The sequence below is a fragment of the Arachis hypogaea genome, chromosome 7, assembly GCF_003086295.3.
Source record: "Arachis hypogaea cultivar Tifrunner chromosome 7, arahy.Tifrunner.gnm2.J5K5, whole genome shotgun sequence".
NCBI lineage: Eukaryota > Viridiplantae > Streptophyta > Magnoliopsida > Fabales > Fabaceae > Arachis > Arachis hypogaea.
Window position 1 is genome coordinate 16534999 of NC_092042.1, and position 24742 is coordinate 16559740.

Consider the following 24742-nt stretch of genomic DNA (forward strand, 5'->3'; position numbering starts at 1 on the left):
GCTTAGAATACACCCAATGGCACTGCCAATATACACCTCTGCTGCGGATTAGTAAAAATAAATTAATTTAGCATCATAAAAAGGGACAGTTTGTTACCTGTTTGTATTGTAGGTGGTGTCGAATGAAATGACGTCTCCGAAATACTCACAGGCAGCTCTACTTCTTGCGTCGGCCCAAAAGGCCAGCTTAATCGATTGATCCTCCTCGAGTTCGAGCTCAAAAAAGAAATTCGGATTCTTCTCTTTCATCCTTAAGAAATATTTCCCGAATTCCTTTGCATCTTCTTGTTCGAAAACATTCCGCACTTCCCTGGTAATGTAATTCCTCACGTCCTTTTCGATGAAATTTAACTCGCGGTGACCCCCGGCAGCCGCAACAAATGATTGGTAGGTTTTGCTTGGTCTGATGCTGGCCTCGTCGTTATTCTCTATCGTACGACGAATGGACATGCTTAGTTCCCTGTGCTGTTTGAGCATCTCTGCTTTGCTTGGACAGCAGGGGTGTGAATGATCCAGCACAACCTTTGAAATGATCCAAGCACCGACATCCTTCAATGTGTGTATATAAATTCTTGCAGGACAGTTTAAACCGGCTGTCGGATTGGTCTTCTCGGTTGGAGATATTTTAGATTTCTATTTTCCCTCTCTGCTACATGTAATCAGTTGATTCTTAATCTCGTTTCCCTTCCTATTTGTGCACCGAACTCTTGTAGAGAAACCTGCAGCCTTGGCGTAATTCCTGTAAAATTTTTCGGCATCTTCAAGGGTCGTAAAGGTCATTCCGACCTTCGGAACAAGCTCGTCATCAACAACAGAGAGAGGCTGCACAATAAACCGTGTCAGAACTGTGAATACACCCATAGATATGATACAAATACACCCAATCATGTCTTATATGATACACCCGAACCGAAACAACTCAACTACAGAATGACCTTTAAAGCCATAAACTGTGAATACACAGACTGCAGAATACACCATGTCAAAAACTAAAAACACACACAATCATGTCTGATATAATACAACTGAACAACAACAACTCAATTAAAAATAACAAAAAACCAGTAAAGTGTATATACACCCACACTTATAGCTAAAATACACCCAAAGAAGAAATTGATCTACACCCGAGCGTCTGCTATAAATTCCAGGTAATTAAGCAATGTTCAGCAATTTTTAAACTACACAATGCTGTACAAATTACTGTAAATCAAACCTCAGGAACTTCGTTAGATTCAAATTCATAATCCACATCGCCTGGATTCAGCGCAGAATCTGAGCTTGAAGGATCCATTATCTTCAAAACGAGTTGGAACTTTGATTTCAGAAAACAACAAATCAACAGAGAAAACGAAGCTCGAGTTGCAGAGAGAGAAAAAGAGAACGTAGACGAAGAACATACCAGTGAGAAAAGAAGAGGAAAAGATCGATGGAGAAGAATGAGGGAAAACGCGCGAGAAGAAGAACAACCAAATCTCAAAATAACGAAAACGAAGAAGGAAACAAATATTTTAAATTTGGAAGTTAGATATACGCGGCATATTATATAGCGCGTGTAATCAACGTAGCTGGAGGAGCGAGTATTTTAAATTTATTATTTAATAAACTTGTAAAGCATACAAGCCCTAATGGCTTGTATGCAGAGCTTTTCCGTTATTCTTATTAGTAATTTATTATTACATGCCATTTTTAGTTGTTTTCTTAACAATTGAATAAAGTCCAGTTTAGGTAAACAATTTAAATAAATTTTTTTAGAAAAAAATTTAAAGTATAAGGATTTTTATTAGGTGGATTTTATGGTGTAGAAAGGAAATTGTTTCTATATGTGTAGAATGATAGGTGTCAATGCATTAGTAGTTTATGTTGATGGCTCTTGGATGGGGAAGAATTAATTAGAGTACACAATTGTTGATTCATTAGACCCACAAAAAAAAGAGAGTGTGTGACATTATATCTGTGTCATAGAGACAACTTATTAGGTTTTTTTATTTTAATAAATTAAATAAATATTTTATTTATTAAAATAAAAAATTTAAAAAATTATTACCATGTAGACGATATATATGTATTTATAAATATAAAAATATATTTTATAAAAATAATAAAAATATTAATAATTTAAATTAGACTAAATTCTTAAAAATAGAACATTTCAATTAATATGGAAGGTGGACGATCTTAACCGTACTACTTCTATCCACCGGCGTTTTTTATTATAATTTACACTAAATCAATTCAAATAATAACAAGGCGGGATTCGAATCCCCAACACTTGCTTAAGCAAACTAGTGAGCTAACCACTAGACCAAGTTCATTAATTAGTTAGTTAAAACCGCCTATTTCTTATATTATTTTGAAACTACTCATCTTTTCTATTATTTGAAACTGCTTATCTTTCTTATTATTTAAAATATTCTATTTTTAAGAGTTTGATTTAATTTAAATTATTAATATTTTTTATTATTTTTAAAAATTATATTTTTATATTTAGAAATACACATATCTCGTTTACAGTAAGGAGATATATAAAAATTGAAAAAATACACATATCTCGACATGGATAAAATTATCTCGTTTACAGTATAAACAAGATAAGAGATGCTGATGTATTTTTCTAATAATTTTTAAAATTATTTATTTCAGAAAATAAAACATTTATTTAATTTATTAAAATAAAAAATTCCCACATATTATTTGATTTATTGTTAATAAATATGTATATCACTAATCAAATTAGAATTAAGTCCATTAGATGAAAAAATTTTTGAAAAAAATAATATTTTTTTAATATTAACCAAAATATTTTTCATAGAATTTAAAAAAGAAAAAGATTTGGAAACTAATTTACTTTCACTCTTAAAATTATTACTATTAAAAACGAAAAAATGTATAATTTAAGTAATAGGTAATTACTATTTATTTACTGTGGTTAACAAATTTAATTTGTTTTTATAATTATATGTCCTAAATATATTACTAATTATTTTTATATTTTTAATATTTTACATGTTTTAATTTATAAATTAAATTGATATTTTACTATTATTAAAGGTATCCATTTTTTAGAAGAAAATATTTAACTTTGAACAAAAGACTAAATTAGAACGATATAAAATGTTTTAGAACTTAGTTCCAATATTATGGACCAAAACAATATTTTTTCAATTGTAAATTGTTATTTATTTTCAAATATTTAATAATAGGGTAAAATATACTTTTGTCCTTAATGTCTTTAATGTTTTCGATTCATTCAATTACAATTGAAAAAATATTTTATTTTTGTCTAAAACATTTTATATCATTCTAATTTAGTCTTTTGTTCAAAGTTAAATATTTTCTTCTAAAAAAATGAGATACCTTTAAATATAGTAAATTATCAATTCAATTTATAAATTAAAACATGTAAAATATTAAAAATATAAAAATAATTAGTAATATATTTAGGACATATAATTATAAAAATAAATTAAATTTGTTAACCACGGTAAATGAATAGTAATTACCTATTACTTAAATTATACATTCTTTCGTTTTTAATAGTAATAATTTTAAGAGTGAAAGTAAGTTAGTCTCCAAATCTTTTTCTTTTTTAATTTCTATGAAAAATATTTTGGTTGATATTAAAAAAATATTATTTTTTTCAAAATTTTTTTCATCTAATGGACTTAATTCTAATTTGATTAGTGATATACATATTTATTAACAATAAATCAAATAATATGTGGGAATTTTTTATTTTAATAAATTAAATAAATATTTTATTTTTTGAAATAAATAATTTTAAAAATTATTAGGAAAATATATCAGCATCTCTTATCTTGTTTATACTGTAAACGAGATAATTTTATCCGTATCGAGATATGTGTATTTTTTCAATTTTCATATATCTCCTTACTGTAAACGAGATATGTATATTTGTAAATATAAAAATATAATTTTTGAAAATAATAAAAAATATTAATAATTTAAATTAAATCAAACTCTTAAAATAGAATATTTCAAATAATAAGAAAGATAAGCAGTTTTAAATAATAGAAAAGATGAGCAGTTTCAAAATAATAGAAGAAATAGGTGGTTTTAACTAACTAATTAATGAACTTGGTCTAGTGGTTAGCTCACTAGTTTACTTAAGCAAGTGTTGGGGATTCGAATCCCGCCTTGTTATTATTTGAATTGATTTAGTGTAAATTCTAATAAAAAACGCCGGTGGATGGAAGTAGTACGATTAAGATCGTCCACCTTCCATATTAATTGAAATGTTATATTTTTAAGAGTTTGGTCTAATTTAAATTATTAATATTTTTATTATTTTTATAAAATATATTTTTATATTTATAAATACATATATATCGTCTACATGGTAATAATTTTTAAAATTATTTAATTTAATAAATAAAATATTTATTTAATTTATTAAAATAAAAAAACCTAATAAGTTGTCTCAGACACAGATATAATGTCACACACTCTCTTTTTTTGTGGGTTCAATGAATCAACAATTGTGTACTCTAATTAATTCTTTCTCATCCAAGAGCCATCAACATAAACTACTAATTTATTGACACCTATCCTTCTACACATGTAGAAACAATTTTCTTTCTATACCATAGAATCCACCTTTTTATTAATAGTAACTTATAAATAAGTTATTTTGTATTTAAATTTTTAGTTGTAGAAGTACTTATTTTAAAATTGTAGCGTTTGGATAAATAACTCAAAAATATAATTTTTTTTTTACAAAAAATAGATATTAAAACAACAATAGTAACAAATACTTTTTAATATTGAATGTTGATTTTCTATAACCTAATTACTAAAATTACAATTGTTTAAGCAATTAATTCTTTGTTTGCTCCCTTATTACTTCTATTTTTTGGGTGGAAACTGGTTCTTCTACTTCATCTCTACCCATAATGGTGTTCTTATATGTGGTAAATAGTAATAAAATTTTAATTCACAATAATCTTGATGGCAATGCCAAAGAAATTATTGTGTAGTTAGTGTTTGCTGTTTTATTGTGTATGATATGGTAGATAAAAATAAAAAATAAATGTGAAATGTATCTCAATGTATATTTTGTTGTTGTTTTTATTTTTTTTTATTTCTATTAGAATTCTCTCCTCTTTTTTTGGGGTCAAAAACTTGCTATAACTAACTATAAAAATAATAGTAGCTATATAAAAATAAAATGACATGGGAAAAAAATAAAATTAAAACTGAGATTTTATACCACACGCAATGTTAAACACAAATTTAATAATAAAAATAAAGTGGTAAAATGATAAGAAAAAAACTAGAAAGAATATATGCAATAGGTGGTTCAGATGGAACATTGTTTTAAAATGTTGGTGGATGATCAATATTTTCAGCAGATAAATCATTACGTGAAAATGATGGTAGAAGGCCAATGCTTCTAGTAGATGGAACCTTAGGTGAAAATGGTGGTGGGGCTAGTATTTTCAGTATTTTTTTACAGAGCCAATAATGAAAGTAGATTTTTTTTATTTTGAGGTCATTTTTTTTATGGAAATGAAAGAATGACTTATCAAGGAGGAGAAGTCATATATTTCTATTTTTTCAAAAAGCTATGAATTAACTTTCAACAATGCTAGGGAACCAAAAGGGTATTAGCAAAAAACTAGCCAAATACTTTTCATATTAAATGGATGTTCTTTTATATATTTTTTGAATTTTTTTGTATTACAAATTTGAATGTCTTTATTTCTTTAAAAATTTCATAATTTTTTTAAATTTTATAGATATTTAATTATTTTGCTAAAATATAACTGCATATTTTTTTTGTTAAGTATTAGATATTTTTTTTCATATTAAATGAATATTTTTTTATATTTCTGTAATTGTTCAAGGACTCCTTTTGGCTAAGATCAAGTGCGTAGTTTGCAATCTCTTTAATCATCAAGTGTCCATGCTTCTTCCATCTTTGTTTTGGTGTGGCTCATAGATGTTTCCCCAAATACGCGGAACAATCGGAATGAGCAATCATGATTCCGTCAACAGGCCTGTAATCATCAAGAAACGAATTTATGGTGGTCTCCCAATACACAGCATCTTCTCCATTGTTCTGAATCCGAGTGAGATGAGAGTCTTCCAAGTGTACAAGAAGTCATGTTTTCTGACTGAAGTAACCAAACAAAACATGCCTTATTATCCCAGCTGGACCTTCGCTCCTGGCTTTTAGTGTGGAGGGATCTGCACAAACTTGAGAATAAAACAGTCATCTCCATTGATATTCTTCTCCCTGATACATCTTGCATTGATAAATATTCTAGCAGTTGTTCTTGGATCAAGACCCTGTTAACAAATTGAATTAGAATGGGAAGTGTGTAATGAGAAAAAAGAAACTGAATTGTTCTTGTCGACGGTGGTGAATCCGACAAGTCAGATGTTGGTGATAGAAGAGGAGTCAGTCGCGGTAGGGAGGCGGAGAGGGCCTGACGGTGAGAGAGAGGGGTTTGTGTGTGTGATTGTTAGAGGTGGGTAGGTTAATGTGAGAGAGAAGATGAAGATTTTTATAGGTTTTAATTAGGTTTACTTAATCAATTTTAAATTTTTTAAATTTTGAATTTAAAAAATTTAAAATTAATCAATTATTAATATAAATTAATGTGATTTTGTTTAGTTTTTTGCTGGTAACCTCTTGGTTCCATATATTTTTTCATTAACTTTTCGGAAACTTAAAAGTTCTTTTTAAAATATTACCAAACACGCATACGGTGACTTTTCATAATTCAAAAGTAAAAAAAAATAGCTTCTGTTACTTCCCAAACGGGGCTCTAAAAACTCAATATTTGATATAGATGAAACAAATGATACAGCACATTTAAAATCTATTAAAGAATACATAAAATCTAAAATAAAAACAAAAAATTTATCAAATTTAACAATACTTAATTTAAATGAGTTTTTTCTTACTTAAAAAATCTATTATACAAAAAATTAACAGAAAAAATAAAAAATACACCAAATTCTAAAATTTATAGGGAAATAGATTACAAAACACATTAAAGAATGTAAAAACGATACAGCGTATTATGTATTACACAAGAATAAATTACCATTTGTATCTATAAATTTTACTTACGCTAACAAAAGTACCCATCAAACAAGAAAACTAATGTTTTACTCATGAAAGATGGTTCCTGCGACAATAATACACAAACCCTGATTTTTCGTTGACTTTTTAATAAAATTTCCAAATTACCTCACCTATTTTTTTCTCCAAATTTCAAATTTCACAACTCTTACCCTTCGTCTTCTTTTGCCACCGCCAGTCACCATTCCCTCGAGACCCTAGCACCTGATGTCATCCTCCAACCTTTATCCTCAACCTCCATCTCTCTTTATTCCAATCCTAATTTGTTCTCCAAATCTAAATCCAAATCAACTTTAACATCATTACCCTTGTTGTTTCTTTTTTCTTTGGATGCAACAACAACACTCAGAAAGCATACCCTTTTCAACCTCTTCAACTTGAATATTGTTGTTCTTCTTATTCCAAAGCAATAAGTAGCAGAGTTCAGCAACCACAGCCAACAAGATGCCAGTGTCCATGGTCTCTTTCCAACAGTGACTCCAAACACTGCTCAGCACCGTCGATCTGTAGAAAAAGTGGCTGCTGTTAGAGTATCTTTATGCCATTTGGTGGATTGATATTCGCATCGCAGCCACCGTCGCTGCTCAAGCTAGGCTTCCGAGGCCACCGTATAACCCTCTAGAAGGTTGTGGTGGTAATAACGTTATTGTTGAATGATCTTATTTCACTTTGAGTACTGAAGAACAAGGATGGATGATGGTGGTGGAGTACATTGATGAGGATGAGCTTCTGAACATACCGAGTATGATCGAAGACATGGCCAGGGAAATGCAGGGTGAAGAAGGACCCACACTCCCAAGTCCGCCTTCAACGATGACATCATCAGAGTCTGCTCCTTCGATGAGTTCCCAGCGAAGCTTCTCCTCTGCAACAAATGCGACCGAGGCTATCACATCTTCTGTCTCGAACCTATCCTTCCTTTTGTTCCCAAATGCTCTTGGTTCTGTCCCTCTTGTTCCTACAGTGACACCAAGAAACCAAAATGTATATTTTTTTATTAATTTCAAACTTCTTTTTCTTTTTCTGCACCAGATCTACAAATCCATAATATTTGAACAATAACCTTAGATAATTGATAATCCACCATTTTTAATTTTTTTTTTAATTTTTTGGTGGATGTCAGCGGCAGAGGAAGACGAAGGGTGAGGATAGTGAATGTTTGAAATTTGGGAAAGAAGATAAAAGGGATAATTTGGGAATTTTATTAAAAAGTCAACAAAAAATCAGAGTTTGAGTACTATTGTCACAGGAAACCAATCTTTTATGGACACAACGTTAATTTTTTCGTTTGATGAATATTTTTGTCAACATTCGCAAAATTTATGGATACAAATAATAATTTATTCATTACAGTTTTAAAAAATATCGCACTCAAATGATAATATAATATATACATTCTAACTGATGCTCACACAGTTTGGATCCATAACTACTTTAAAATTATACAAAAACATTTAATTATATTAAAAATGGAAACAAGTAATACTATTTTATTACTGCTAGTCATCAAGATTTGATTTATTATCCAATGATGAGAAACATAATAAATAACTTTTTATTATACTTATTTTTCTTATGAGTATTATAGGTAGGGAAGTTTTATGATGGCATAGAAAGTAGTGACTAAAAGTGACTAAAGTTGACTAACTTATAAGAAGAAGATATATGATGATATAATGAGTTGAAGACAAATGTATGATGCTCCAGCTCTCTATCTTGTTTCATATTGTTTCATATGCTCTGGCAACTTTCATATGCTCCAGCACTAAAGATTCGAACCTTTGTTTTAATGGATATAAGGAAGGTGACTGTACCACTGTACTAAAATGTTTCTTATTATTTCATAGACAAATTATAATATATATAACAATTTTTTATTTTACTTATATTCAATTTATTTTAATTTTAAAGTCACTCATTTTAAAATTAATTATATTTTATTTAAATATAAATTTTATTAAATATATACAAATTAAAAAGATAAACAAAAAAATTTATTAATCACAATTTATTTTTTTGTGATTATATGATACTATTAATATTATTTTTTCAATAAATGCTTGTAGTATATAATAATAGATAAAGACTCACATGCAGTTGTCTTCATAAGAAGTTAATAGTTGAAAAATTTTAGATGATATTTAGTCAAACTTGTTAAATCATCTAACAGTTCTTAAATATCAACTTCACATGAACATAACTGTATGTGAGTTTTTACCTATAACAATATAATAATACAATAAATATAAACTAATTAATAAAATATTAAAATTTGAAAATGATAGTTATTTTTATAAAAACAAAATAAAAGTACTTATAATAAAAAAATAATTAAATTTTATATAATTATTTAATTATACCAGGTTAACCGGTTTGAACAGTAACTCATCGATTGAACCAATAACCGAGTGACCCAGTAGACTTACACTGGTTCGGTTCTGACGTCCATTAGGCTGGTGTGGAGCACAATAATTTGCATGAGTTTAAATATTATCTAAAATTTTTCAACTATTAACTTCATATGAAGACAACTGCATGTGAGCATTTACCTATTATTATATACTACAAGTATTTATTGAAAAAATAATATCAATAGATATTATATAGTCATAAAAAAATAAATTGTGATTAATAAATTTTTTGTTTATCTTTTTAATTTGTATATATTTAATAAAATTTATAGTTAAATAAAATATAATTAATTTTAAAATGAGTGACTTTAAAATTAAAATAGATTGAATATAAATAAAATAAAAGATTGTTATATATATTATAATTTATCTATATAATAATAAGATGCATTCCAGCATAGTGGTATGTTCACCTTCCTTGTATCCTTAAGTGCATGGGTTCGAATCTCTTTAAAAAAAATTTCTCCAAATAAGTTTGGACTTTGGATTTTAGACACACCTAAATACTAAGACGTATCATGGGTTCGAATCTCTTTAAAAAAAATTTCTCCAAATAAGTTTGGACTTTGGATTTTAGACACACCTAAATACTAAGACGTATCAGCGTGTCCAATCTTATTATTAACATATATTTTTGAAATAAATTTAGATATAGTATATATTATTATTCATTAAAACAAAAAATATTTTAAATACTTGATATAATTAAAATAAGACATTAAAAATTGATGGGTTCGAATCTCTTTAAAAAAATTTTCTCCAAATAAGTTTGGACTTTGGATTTTAGACACACCTAAATACTAAGATGTATCAGCGTGTCCAATCTTATTATTAACATATATTCTTGAAATAAATTTAGATATAGTATATATTATTATTCATTAAAACAAAAAATATTTTAAATACTTGATATAATTAAAATAAGACATTAAAAATTGTTGAGTTGAGAATATAATTAATTTAATAATGATGACAAATATTAATTTATTGGGTTAAACACCCAATTGGATTTGATTACTTTGTTTAATGATGCAGGCCAAAATGTATATTGTTGCAGCCTAAACCATTGGAACAAAAAATTAATGCTGTTAAAGGAATTTTTGTTACACAAACAAAGTCCAAAGCCATCCAACCGTAAGTGAATCAAACTTAAGCTGATAAAATGTGTGAGAAGTGTGTGAGTATGTTGTGTACCTAGGATTAGGGGTTGTCCAATCCATTGGAGTACCTAGGATTGGGGGTTGTCCAATCCACCGACCAAAAAAAAAACTTAAGCTAAAGCTGCAGCCGAGGCCTGGGTCAGATGGCAACTTTGTTTGTCTCACATAGAGCTGCATCGGATTCAAATCCCCTTGGAGGAATATAGAACCATGCTAATAGTGTGTACCCATGTAGTGTGTGTGAGTGTGTTATGTGAATGTGTAGTGCATGGGTGTAATGCCTAAGATTGGGGGTTGTCTAATCTACTTGACCAAAAAAAAAAGCTAAAGCTCACAAGTACACTTCGCTTAAAATATAAGAGAAAGCGAAAGAGAGCTTCATCTTCAAGCTCGCATGCACCAGAGAAGAAAGAAAGAGAAAGGTTAATCAATAAAGCAAAAGTCCAATTGCCCAAATCAAACCATGTTAAGCTAAGTCAAAGGTTAAAGGTAAATAATTTTCATTTGTATACAAGTTTATTTCTTCACTTCAACTGCTATGCTCTGAACGCCATTTAAAAGAAAATAAAGAAAATGGTGGTTGATAATCTTTGCTATGAATCAACGGTTAAAGTTATTACTTAGAGTCAAAGCACATTTTCAAGTGTTTGGATTTGGGATTATCACTGAGCAAACTCATCTCTGCTGCTCTACACTCCTCGGTCAAACAAGAACCATAGTTGAAATTTCTAACTTTGGGGGTTGATTGAAAAAAGAGAAGGGATAATTTTTGAAAGCCCAATATTCAAGAAGTTGACTCTGGAGGAACCCTAATGGTGACTCTGACTAAAGTACAAAAGAAAAGTTGAATCTCATTAGAGCTAAAGGAGAGAGAACCCGAGAAAGAGAGTAAAGAGTGAATCCTCATAATGAGTTTGCAGTCTTGGAAGAATTGCACCTACGCTAAAGGGAGCACTCCGCCAAGATGAAGAGCAAGGTTATGAGTTCAAATGCTAGGTTCAGTTCATAGATTCAAAGTTGTTATTTATCATTTTCTTCATGTTTTACTATTTTGTATTTCAGTTTCAATGTATATCTTTCTTTGTTTTCTTTAAGAGATAAAAGGCAAGAAAAGAGAGGCATTGAGAAAAAGCCATAGAGTGAAAAAGGATGAGAGAAACACTTGAGAAAAAAGCCAAGATTTATTTCAGATTTTTTTGTTGTATTTTTCGTCTTGTGTTATGTACTTGAGAAGTATCCTTTGCTAAGTTGGATAAGCATTTAGTGTGGTGAGTCTAGGTATTAGCATAACCAAGTCAAGTTTATGTTGAAACTTGTGCGCCCAGATAGGATTGTGATGAGTTCTAGGGAATTGGTGTATGTAATACTTGGATTATAATAAAAATTCACCAACCTTGTGGTAGAGCCTGGATGCAGGTTGCATTGCATAAGGCAACTGAACCAGGATATATGGCTGTGTCATCTTCTTCCTCTCTAATTAAGTTTGGTTTTCTGGTTTTTATAAGACAAAACGAAATTGTCTCCTGAATTATTCGTTCCACAAACTTAACAGAAATCAAGTTCAAAGATTTGTGATTAAGGCTTAATTATTCAAAGTTAAAAAAGGTAATAGATTCAACCCCCCTTCTCTAAGCCTTTTGGAACCTTCAATTGGTATCAAGAATCAAACTTAACAGATTGGAGCAAAGGTCCAATGGCGAACAACTTGGACACAATCACCGTGGCCTACACGTTAACAGAGGGTCAATCAAACAACAGGCTTCCTTTCTTCAAGGGAAGAACTATACTTACTGAAAAAAGAGGATGAGGATCTTCATTCAATCAATAAACTACAATATATGAAAGATAGTGGTGAATGGTCCCAAAATTCCAACAAAGACTAGTGCTGATGGAGTGGTGACTCCAAAAGAGGAAGCTGAATGGAACGATGACGACAAAAAAAGGTAGAATTGAATGCTAAAGTTATTAACCTGCTACATTGTGCTATCAGCTTCGAGGAGTACCAAAAGGTGATTAGATGCAAGATCGCCAAAGAAATCTAGGAGAAATTCTAGGTTACATACGAAAGCACCAAACAAGTCAAAGAAACAAGAATTTATATGCTGCAAAAAGAGTATGAGATGTTTACCATGAAAGATGGAGAAAGCATTGATGAGATGTTTGAGAGATTCTCAATCATCATCAACAGCCTTGATGCTATGGGCTTAATACACACTGAACAAATTCTAGTGAAAAAAGTTCTTAGAAGCCTCACAAAAGAGTGAAAAACAAAAGTCACAGTCCTAGTTGAGAGTAACAACCTGAGTCCTATAACCTTTGATGAGCTAAGAGAAAAACTTATTGCTTATGAAACCACACACACAAGTCAAGACTAAAAGAAAAAGGGAATAGCCCATAAAATCAAAAGTAGAACTAAATGAAAGTGAATCTAGTGATAGTTTTTCAGATGACGAACTTGTATTTTTTGCTAGGAGGTTAAGGAGGCTAATAAGGAACAAAGGCAGGTACAAGGGCTCAATCTCAAAAGAATACAAGAAGGATTTGAGCAAAGTGATGATATGTCCCTACAAGGAAGCTGGACATTTTAAGTACAACTGCCCAAAACTCAAGAAAGAAGAAAAAGGGAAGAAAGAAAAGAAAAGAGTGCTCATGCCATATTGGGAGAATCTTGAGAACGATTCGGATGAGGAAGAGGACTCCGAATACAAAGCTCAAGTCTGCTTCATGACTGGTGAAGATCAACTGGATGAAATAAATTACTGTGACTTATCCATGGATGATTTACATATTATTATTGATGATCTCACCCACCACTCTGACAAATTGCTAAAAAAAAATTAAACTAAAACAAAGAAAGTCTTTAAAAAGATCAAATATCATGAATAAAATAAAATATACTAACTAATTCAACAAAAAATTTCTTAATTTAAATCAGGAAAAACATATACTCTAGATATCAATCACTCATGTTGTTATCACTAAAGCCTGTTCCAACTCATCTTTCACAAGAATAGACAATGTTGAAAGATCTATCATTGAATCATACCTAATTGAGGAGATTTCTCACTTTTGTGAGTACTATTCTAACCATACTAGCATCGACACAAAGTAAAATAATGAGGGATGATGATTCAATGCAACCAACTTTGTCTATTTTGAATTTGCCTGGTTGTTTGGCTAGTGAATGCAAAACTCGTTATTTAGATGACAAAGAATTCAGTACAGCCATGTATCATATACTAATAAATTGTGATGAAATTAAGCCATATATTGAGTGAGTATTTATCTTTCTATATATATTTTTACATGCTAATAATATTTTCTTATATTAATAATTTTAATTTCTTTGAGATTCATATACTATAGGATCTTTGTGGACTTCATACGCAAAGATCATATTACTTTAAGTGATGAACAAGTTGATCAATTTATTGAAGTGGATTTTGCAAAGTGGTTTAAAAATTATGTAAGTCAACATGATATGGTAATCTTATTGTACACACAATTTTTGGTAGATGACATATTGTATTCTAACTTATTGGTTCTTATTTAATATAGGTTCATGATCCTTTAAATGATGTGATAGATTTGAATATTCATTCCTTGGTATGGGGTTCTTTAAGAATTATTAAATATTTGCCTATCTACAAAGTCAATGGCTTTAAGTTTCACACAAGATCTCACTCAAGTAAAAAGTCAACTCAAAATTATGGAATATGTGTCAAAGACACAGGTTATGATGAATATAAAAATGATTTCTATGGCCAGCTTGATGAAATTATTTAAGATGAGTATACTGGATTACCACTAAAAAGAGTTGTACTATTTAAATGTGAATGGTTTGATCCCATGATTGGCAAAGGAACAAAGATAAACAAAGAGTATGAAAACATACAGATTTAAAAGAATTGACGATATGGTAAATATGATCTATTTATCATTGCACATAAAGTAATCTAAGTATATTTTGCACCTCATCCAATAAGCAACACCAGAAAAAAAAAGCAAAATAGTGATTTGTATTCAAAACTAAAGTAGGAGGTGAGATTAAAATTGAAACAATAAAGAATTCTGCATATCAAAAAAATGTCAAAAATTAATCTAATAATCATATCTCAAATGATATTGACATTATTGTTGATTTGTTGGATACTAATAGTATAATATATGAAGAAGATGATGATAATAGTAATGATGAAACACTTGGGGATGAGGACCAAGATATGGACGAGGATGAGGATGAGAAAAAAAACAATGAGGATGAAGATCAAAATGAATAGTATGAAAAAGTGCACTATGAATGTATTCATTTGTATTTTTTTAATTTTCAATATACCTTAATCTTATAAAATAGTATATAATTTTTTTATTTTACGTAATTTTTTATTATATTTTATTTTTACTATATTTTTAGAAGATTGGATATAATTTATTTTTAAGTTTTTATATACATGATTCTTTTAAATACACTTTATCTTAAATTTGTTACAAAATTAAATTTTAAATTATTTTAACGTAAATAATTAAAAGAATAAATAAAAAAATAATATGTGGTAACTAAAAAAATAAAAATTAAATATAACATGGAATATAACAATTTGTATTATAAATTTAATATTAAATATAATAAAAATAAAAGAATAGAAAATGTTCATAAATATGATTAAATCTAACAAAAAAAATAAAGAATAAATTGAAAAAAAATAATGTTTTTGAAAATAACAAAAAATATGAGTGTTATCTATGTATATGTATTCTATCAAATTTTGTTTAGTTTTATTTTTATTTTATTTTATTCTATATTTTTATGTGAATTAAAAAATAATGTTACTAACATATGAATAATGTTAAAACATATTAAACTAATTTTGTAAAGAAAAAATTAGTTGCTATAAAAGATGGGTGCATAAATAAGCATTAACATATTTATTAATCCAATTTTTGAAAATATGTATAATAATAAATGAGATGTTAATTAGTATGATGATTATTTTATATTTTGATCAAGAAGTTTTGAAATTGAATCTTAGAAACAAAAAAGTACCTTTTTATAAGTTATATATAATTAAGGTTATTTTAGAAAAAAGAAATTTTATTTTAAAATAGTAAAAATATTTGGGATAAATCATAGACTAATTTAAAATATAAACAATATTTTTATACTAAATGTTAAAATTTTTTAATAAACATTTAAAATTCGTTTGAAAACTTATGCACTTTCAAATAGAATTTACAAATGATATTATTTTCGTCCCAAATTTGTGGGCAAAAACTTTAGCTACTTCAAAAGGTTAGCTATAGTAAAAATATTTAAGACTAATTATATAGACAAATTTGGGATAATTAACATTTTTTAAAATGCGTTCCAAATCTGTCTGAAGTTATTACGCATATTCAGATGGAATACGGACAAATTATAGTTTTTGTTCAAAATGTATTGCTAATCTATATGAAAATTTTGGCGCTATCCAAAAAAAAATTTGGCGCCAAAATTTGGGACAAAATTTAGACAAATTTAGGACAAAATACCTTATTCGAATGTCTCTACTAAAAGTTGTTCAACACTTGTCTCAAATTTGTCCGAAATTAAAAAGTCATTCAGGCAGAATAAATTTTGTCTGAAACTTTTGTCCGAAAAAGTCCTATTTCTAGTAGTGATTCCTATTTGCAAGTATTTTTTTACTTTGATGGTATTCCCTTCTCTAATGGAAACTGAGTACGATATTCTCACTCCCCTATAGAACTTCTTTTTTAGTGACAGGTTCAGAAAGTTTTGACGCGAAGTCGTGACCGAACTACGGATCTTTAGGTATATACATGTTTTCATTTTCTGTATTTGTTTTAGTCTTAGATTTTAATTTTTCCTCTTCGTTTATTGTTTTGAATTTTAGAGGGGTAGGACTTGTATTTGAGGAATATTATATAAGTCTATGTATTTAATATTATGTAAATATAATTGTGTGATTAAGTGGTTTAAAGTGAAGGCTTTTCGAGTTCTTAAGTAAAAATCTGGTTTATATTCGCGAAAGTTCAATATTAAATAAATATAGTATGAAATTAAGGGAGTTTAAAGGTAAGTAACACTTAAATTATTAGTACGATAACGAAGTGCTAAAAATTAGAATGATATAAAATACATATGCATGCCAAAAGTAATTACTGTGTTCTAAGATAGCTTTCTAGAAGACAAAAAATACTAGAAGAAACAAGCACATTTGATTGGAATGTCATTAAAAACAAACATCCTATCACACACAGCATGGTGTATGAAGATTCTGACAGCAACCGAAACATTGAAAGAGTCTACCATTTTATTCATCAGAATACTACAATGCAAATCTGACAACTCCAAAGCCTATTCGCTAATGCCCCTGTAATGATAAGAATATAGCTAATGTTGAGTATGCACAAATTGTGGACACAAGGAAGAAAAAACTATTTAACACTTAAAATTAGTGTGACATTAGCAGAGATTCCCTAATTACTGACAGGTGCATTAAACTCATAGTTGCATCTTTTATTAATTTTTCATCGTTCAAAAATATTGTTGGTTACGTATACTTTTTTTTTGTTCAATGGCATCAAAATGAACACAACCAACTTCATTAACAAGGCATCTGTGAGGAAAAAAAAAAGAGATAAAAAGAAAGGAAATTATACCATTAAATCATAAAAACAAAATCTAATATTTTTAAACAAAACATCTATTAAATCATAAAAAAATTTAAAATCTCTGCTACAAACATTTAAACATAGCTAAATAAACATAAAAAAATAACCCCATCCATAAAAAAAATCCAATATAAATAAATTAAACATCCAACTTTATGAAAAAAAACTCCAAAACATCAAAAAAATACAAAATATCTAACACACCTTCATTTGAACCTAGAAAATTAATATAACGAGAAACATAAAATTAAAATAGCACTGCAGAGAAGAGATTATTGTGTTGGTGGGCGTCCGTTGGGGGAGTAGGGTCGCAAGCCCGGTGGCGAGTAAGAGAGAAGTCGTTGAGCAGCATGAGGTGGCAAACGTGCCTTTGATGAAGGGGCGGCATGACGATGCTGCGGCAGTGGGCTTCAATGGTGATGGGGCCTCGCGAACGATGGTCGGTGCCGCGGCGGCGTGGTTGAGTACGACATGAGGGAGGACGCACCCACTGAGACGCGCAATTGAGGAGCGCATGCGAGGAGGGGCGGCACAATGCAGGACGGCGACGCGATGGAGGAAGAAGCGACGCCGGCGCTGAGAAGAAAGAAGAAGAATGTCGCTGAAAGAGAATCAGAATTAGGGTAAGTGCTCAAAAAGCTGAAAAAAAATCAGATTATATATCATTAATTAAAAATCTTATTTTTAAAATTGAAATTAACTTTCCTTTTTTAATTGGTAGATTATGGTGAAATTAGAAATAATTATACGTAGTGTAAATATGTTTAATTGCTAATCCTAATTTTTCAAATTTTAAAATCTAAAAAATTAAATAATTAATTAAAAATTAGATTTTTAATTTTTAATTTATCTTTTCTTTTTTAAATTCATTGTTCACATTATTTACAATCATCATTGTTTTTCTATACTTTTTCATTTTTTTTCTTTTTTCATATCTCATCTGTCTTATTTGTATTACCAAACAAACTTGTAAAATGATAAATGAAAAAGGCTATAGACATTTGATTTTGTAAATTTCGAATTTAAGGAAATTTTTTATTTTTTAGTAATTAATTTTAATATATTTATATTTTGTACGATAATAATAATAATTGTTGATAAAAATAATTTTAAAATTTTAGAAAAAAAAATGAAGGTTATTACCTCTAAAAGAATAAGTATAATATAATTAAAAAAAATCTTAAAGTTTTAGTGGTAACTAAAAGCGAATAATGTTACAATTTTAAAATTATTTTTAGTGGCCATATAAATTGAGAATAAAATAGAGTTTAACGGCAGTAGTAATGACATCTAAAAGTGACTAATGTTATAATTTTAAAAGTATTTTTAGCGGTCATATAAATTGCCAAGAAAATAGCCGCTAAAAATTATATACTTTTTGCTGTTATTAGAAAGGTCTTTACCGGCAAATGTTATAATAGCCGCTAAAACCTTTTAGCGACATAACATTAGACGGCTAATGTCTAATTGTCGATATATATATATATATATATATATATATATATATATATATATATATATATATATGTATATATATATATATGTATATATATATATATGTATATATATTAGTGTTTAATCTTATTGATGCTAAAAGCAAAATAAATGGCCACTAAAAATGATTTTTCTAATAGTAATGTGATGAGTTTGGAAAACTATAAATTAAATTGATGATGATCAAACATTATTAACAGCAAAATTATTAATCTAATTTTGATCTATATATGTTAATTAAATTAATTTTGCTGTGCAGGGTTTATTTGGGCCAAAAAATAATTCTGGTACAAGCCCAATTATATTTAGCTTTGGTTTGATAGATGAGTATGGATAAATTGATTATTATGTCACTTGGGCCAAACTAATCCATTGTTATCACAAGCCCAAGTTGAACATGCTTTGCTATATGCCCTCGTGCATAAGCCGAAAAATAACTCATCAGGAAAGCAAATGTTATCAATTGCCATATGAATGATGGATGAAACAAATGGGCCAGTTTTTATTAAACTTCAACATTAAGCCCATATCAAACCAAAGATCCAATGCTTGGTCCGAAACATAATGAAAGAAAGCAAATTGGCTCCATGCTTTCCAACGGATTTCATTTCTCATTGAGGAATGGATTTCAAAATTTAATCTGCAAGCATTGGAAACATAAACGAGAGAGAGAGAGTATGAGTGACATGATTGATTTGATCAATGTAACACGCTACTCAAACAAATGAAGTAAAAGCAATCCATTTAATTTGTTTCATTTCAATTAATTGCTTTTATTCTTTATTCTCTCTCATCTTTTCTTCTTCCTCTTCTGTCAATGTCCAGGAAACAATGGAAGCTATGTTCAGATACCAAAAGAAAGAAGGAGATGCATGCATCAAGACCATCAAGCTAATGATGGCAAGAAAACATAACAAAATAAAAGTATGCTGTGGCTGAGATTATCACCAAAAGTGGTAAGATTTGGTGAGGTAATCTCATATCCTTCATACTCAAAAAGAAAGAAGGAGATTCGGCCAGCAAGGAGGAGATTCTTGGAGGCATGGCTTGTCTCTGATTCTGCTCAACCACCACAGGAAGTAGCTAGAGTGGCGAAGTGATGGAAGAGGCAGAGATTGGAGAAGATGAAGCCATCATCATCATGAAGCATCAAGGGCCAGAAATCCATCTTGGAGAGCAAGCCAAGGATGGAGCGCTCGGATTGATGAAGAGTGATGACCAAGGAAGAACTAGAGGTATTTGCATGTTGGGTTTTGCATGAGTTACCTCTTCTCTTTATGTGGCCGAACCGGATCTATTTTGAAGGAAAAGAAGTTAAGTTTGGTTTTTGTTTGAACTGTGAAGGCTTCACTTCTCTATAAAAGGAGTGAACAGTCACGGTTTAATTCAAGGAGAAAGTTTGAGAGTACAAGGCACAGAAGTCTCATAGCTACCTAAGCTTACAGATTTTCTTCTCCTTCAATGTATTCTATTTTGTAATTTTTCTGTTTAATTTTGCCATGTCTTGAGTCTCATGAAAAAAGGCAAACAGTGAGGTTTGTATTAGGGGTGTTCAAAACCGATCCGAACCGAACAAAATCGACCAACCGAACCGAAAAAACTGAAAACCGAATAAACCGAAAACCGAAAAAACCAAAAAAATGACATTTTGCAGTTTTTTCTGCGGTTCGGTTCGGTTTTCGGTTCGTTCAGTGAAAACCCTAACCAAACCGAACCGGTTCACTTAAAAACCCTAATATATAAAGCCCCCTCCCTCAAGCAGATAACCTAGCTAGCCGCCCTCTCTCCACTCGACCACTCCACAGCGCCAGAACTCCTCCTCCCACCCTCCTCTTTGCATCTGACTCACCGGACAGCACCGTCAAGGCGGCCCTTCCGCATCGCGCTCCCTCTTCTCATCGCAGTTTTTTCTCTGCCTCCCTTGCTCGTCGCGCTTCCTTCTCGTCGTTTGACACTAACCCTCAGTTAGAGAGCGAGCCCAGACCCAGGTTGCTGATTGCAGCATCGTAATCGTCCTCCACTACTCTGCCATACGTCTCAGTCCAGTCCAGGAGTGTCGTCGTCCTTCTCAAGCTAGTCTCATCCCCTCCGTAGCAGTCGCCGACCCACCTGTCTCACTGTCCAGCATCTCCGTCTTCTTTAGTAGGATTTTTTTAATTCTAATAATTTTGGGTTTCAACTTGTGTTTATGATTCTGAATTTTTATTTCTATTTTGATGATTCTGTGATTCAAATTCTGTGTTTAGGGTTCTGATTTTTTATTGTATTTTCAAAATCTGTTATAATTATGCAGTTATGGGACTTGGTGTTAAACCTCTTTTATTGTTGATTTGTTTTTTATTGATTATTATTCCCTATTGACTTCTAACTATGGGTCGAGGTACTTCTGTATTACAGGTGAAGCGTTTGCCGACAGAAGCAATTTGATGAAAGATGAAACAATAACATGGTCATCATCTTTGCCTTAAAGGTCCCCAAGAAAAAGATGTGGCCTTACTCTCTCATGGTAATATTTTAGACAGAATTGTCAAGTTAAGGAGATCGATCAAACAGTGGAATGTCGTCCAACAAGCCAAGCTAAGCTGATGTTATATTATGGTTTGCAGATTGAAATGCAGGCCAAGATGGAATGGTTTTGCATGTGTCTATCTCACAATTTATAAGCTTTCATTACCATCAATATCATAAAGAATACACGAGCCCACTTACTTATAAAATATTCCTTGTTGATATTGCAAGTGTCTATTTCAGAATTTATTTAATGTTTAGTGTCTAACCATATATATGGAATATAAAAACAGAATGATTATCACACATGAATGATAGAGTATTTTAGATTGATCGAAAATATATGTTCAGTTCTAATTATGTATATATGGATTAAAATATTATTAGAAATAATTAATATCAAAGTAAGTTACATATGTTTTTGCAAGTTATCCTTGTAAGTATTGAGTATTTATTGTTGATTTTTTGGAAATGTTATTGATTATTTGTTGAACTTATTTTATTTTGTTGTTCTGCTGCTTCTGTTAAACTTTTATATGATTCTTTGTTTCCAATTTTGATTTTTAATGCATATATCCTCGAACTCCCAAGTATATCTCCTTGTTTATCTGTAGCTCTGGCCGACTCTCATGGTATCTCAAATAGTCATGAATGTTGCAACTGAGTGGATTTGTTTGAATTTCTGCTTTTGTTTGACTAATTTATGTTCTATGTTCAGTATATCTTGAAATTGTTAATTGTTGTCGATTGTTGTATTTGTTTATGCAGTTTGTTGTATTTGGGGGTTTTAGCTTATGAATGTGTATTATTTCTAATTGTTAGGGTTCTAGGTTCTGATTGTTAAAGAAGGTGTGTTTTTTAGTGTTAAGGTTCTAGGTTCTAATTGTTGTATTTGGGGGTTTTAGCTTATGAATGTGTATATTTATTTGATTAGGGAAATTGCTTTTGATTGTTCAATGTATTTGTTTAGGGAAATTGGTTCTGTGGTTCACTATTCAATGTATTTGTTTAGGAAAATTATTTCTGATTGTTCAATGTATTTGTTTAGGAAAATTCCTTTCTTATTGTTTAAAAATCTGTAGAAATTTACAGGATACAAAAACAAAAAATAGCATATAAATGGTCATGAAAGAGATTTTGTGTTATGATGATGGATTGGTGCTGTGCCAGTTCCTCATGGTATTTTTTTAAATTGATTGAAAAATCGAACAAACCGAACCAAACCAAACAAAATTTAATTGGTTTGGTTTGGTTCGGATGGTCTTAATAAAAAAACGGAACCAAACCGAACTGCATATTAATTAAACAATTGGATCGGATGACTTTTCTCTAAAAAACCGAACCAAACCGCACCGCGAACACCCCTAGTTTGTATGAAAAAGCCATAGAGCGAAAAAAGACAGAGAGTGCAAAATTAAAAGAAAAAGCCATAGATGTCCTTAGAGTTCCTTTGTTCATCTATGTTGTGTTTCATGATTCTGTGGGAATTCTCTTGTAAGTTGGGTTAGCACTTTACAGTTTGTAATCTGGATGATTATAGTGAAATTTCATCATTGTTGTGATGGAGACTGGATGTAGGCTGCATTGCACTTAGCAGCTGAACCAGGATATATCTGGGTGTAATCTTCTCTCTCTACTTCTTCATTTCTGTTTCTGCTGCACAGGAGCTAAATCGAAAATGTCTCATGCCAAGTGACGAGACAAAAGTAAAAAGTCTCGTGGCTAGGGACGAGACAAAAACAGAAAAGTCTCCTCAAAGACTAGAAAGTGTAATCAAGAAAAAGGGGGCTAAGATTCAACCCCCCTTCTCTTAGCCACTGAAACCATCAATTGGTATCAGAGCTTGGTCTCAAAGAGATCAAGCTTTGCAGCTTGGAGAAAAGATCCTCATGGCAGAAAGCAGTGGCTCAAATCTGGTATCGTGCAATCTCACAGAAGGGCAATCAAGCAACAGACCACCTCCTTTCAATGGAAAAAATATACCTATTGGAAAGAGAAAATGAAGATCTTTGTGCAAGCAGTAGACTACAGGCTTTGGAAGATCATCCTAGAAGGACCACAGTTTCCTACTAACACTAGTGCTGAAGGAGTAGTCACTCTTAAACCAGAAGCAAGCTGGATAGAGGAAGATAGGAAGGAAGTGGAGCTAAATGCCAAGGCCATAAATCTACTCAACTGTGCTATCAGCTTCGAGGAGTACCGACGGGTATCACGATGCACAACGGCAAAGGAAATCTGGGATAAATTACAAATCATTCATGAAGGAACCACCATTGTAAAGAAGACTCGGATAGACATGTTAAACAGGGAATATGAAATGTTTACAATGAAGGAAGGAGAATCCATTGATGAACTGTTCGAACGGTTCAACACCATCACTGTTGGCTTGGATGCTCTTGGAGTAACACATTCTGATTCTGTGCTTGTGAGAAGAGTGCTGAGATGTCTCACTAAAGAGTGGGAAACAAAAGCTTTAATTATTTCTGAGAGCAGTAATCTTGATTCCATGACACTTGATGATTTGAGAGGAAACCTTCTTGCTTTTGAAAACACTTATTTAAAAAAGGAGTAAAAAAAGAAAGGAATTGCTTTTTTCTTCTGTAACTAACCCTCTGGATGATGAATCAAGTGATAACTCATCTGAAAATGAATTTGTGTTGTTTGTCAAAAAATTCAGGAAAATGGTGAAGTTCAAAGGCAAAGACAGCAGCTCAAGGAAAATGAAGAAAGACCTTAGCAAAGTGACTTGTTTCAACTGCAAGGAAATGGGGCATTACAAATCTGATTGTCCTAAGTTAAAAAGGGAGGAGAAGAAAAAATGAGGGAAGAAGAAGGGTTTAATGGCATCATGGGAAGACTTGGAAAATGACTCAGACAGTGATGAAGAATCTGAGACCAAGTCACAGCCTTGTCTCATGGCAAATCATGTAGATCATGTATTTTTTCAAAATCCTGACACTGAAGACCTTCATCTTATGATAGATCATCTTTATGAAAAAATAAGATGTTTTCTCACTGATAATCAAGATCTTGAACAACAAATTTTCGTTCTTAAAGCTGAAAATGATTTTCTCAAAGAAAAGCTAAGGGAGGCTGAAACTGCTTGTGATCTTGTGGAAGAAAATAAGCAGTTGAAAGCTCAACTTAGAAGTTGTGAAAGTGATCACTCTGTAGTTGCATATGTAAACTGTTTTAAGGAAAATGAAGAGTTGCTAAAAAGGGTCAAAAGTCTTGAACATGACTTAGCCAAATTTACTCAAAGTTCTGAAAATTTAAATCAAATTTTGGCTAGTCAAAAACCACTCTTTGATAAAGCTGGTTTGAGATTTTATAAATCTGATGGGAAACCTTCCTTTAAAGATAAAGCTTCTTCATCCAATGAC

General features: G+C 30.5%; 1 long non-coding RNA gene across 1 annotated transcript; it reads left to right on the forward strand.

The window, feature by feature from the left end:
* Positions 1 to 20619: 20619 nt before the first annotated feature.
* Positions 20620 to 21667, forward strand: LOC112702658 (uncharacterized). The gene is made up of 3 exons (XR_011863784.1): positions 20620 to 20993; positions 21249 to 21357; positions 21458 to 21667. It is a non-coding gene; the product is annotated as an uncharacterized lncRNA (long non-coding RNA).
* Positions 21668 to 24742: the final 3075 nt, after the last annotated feature.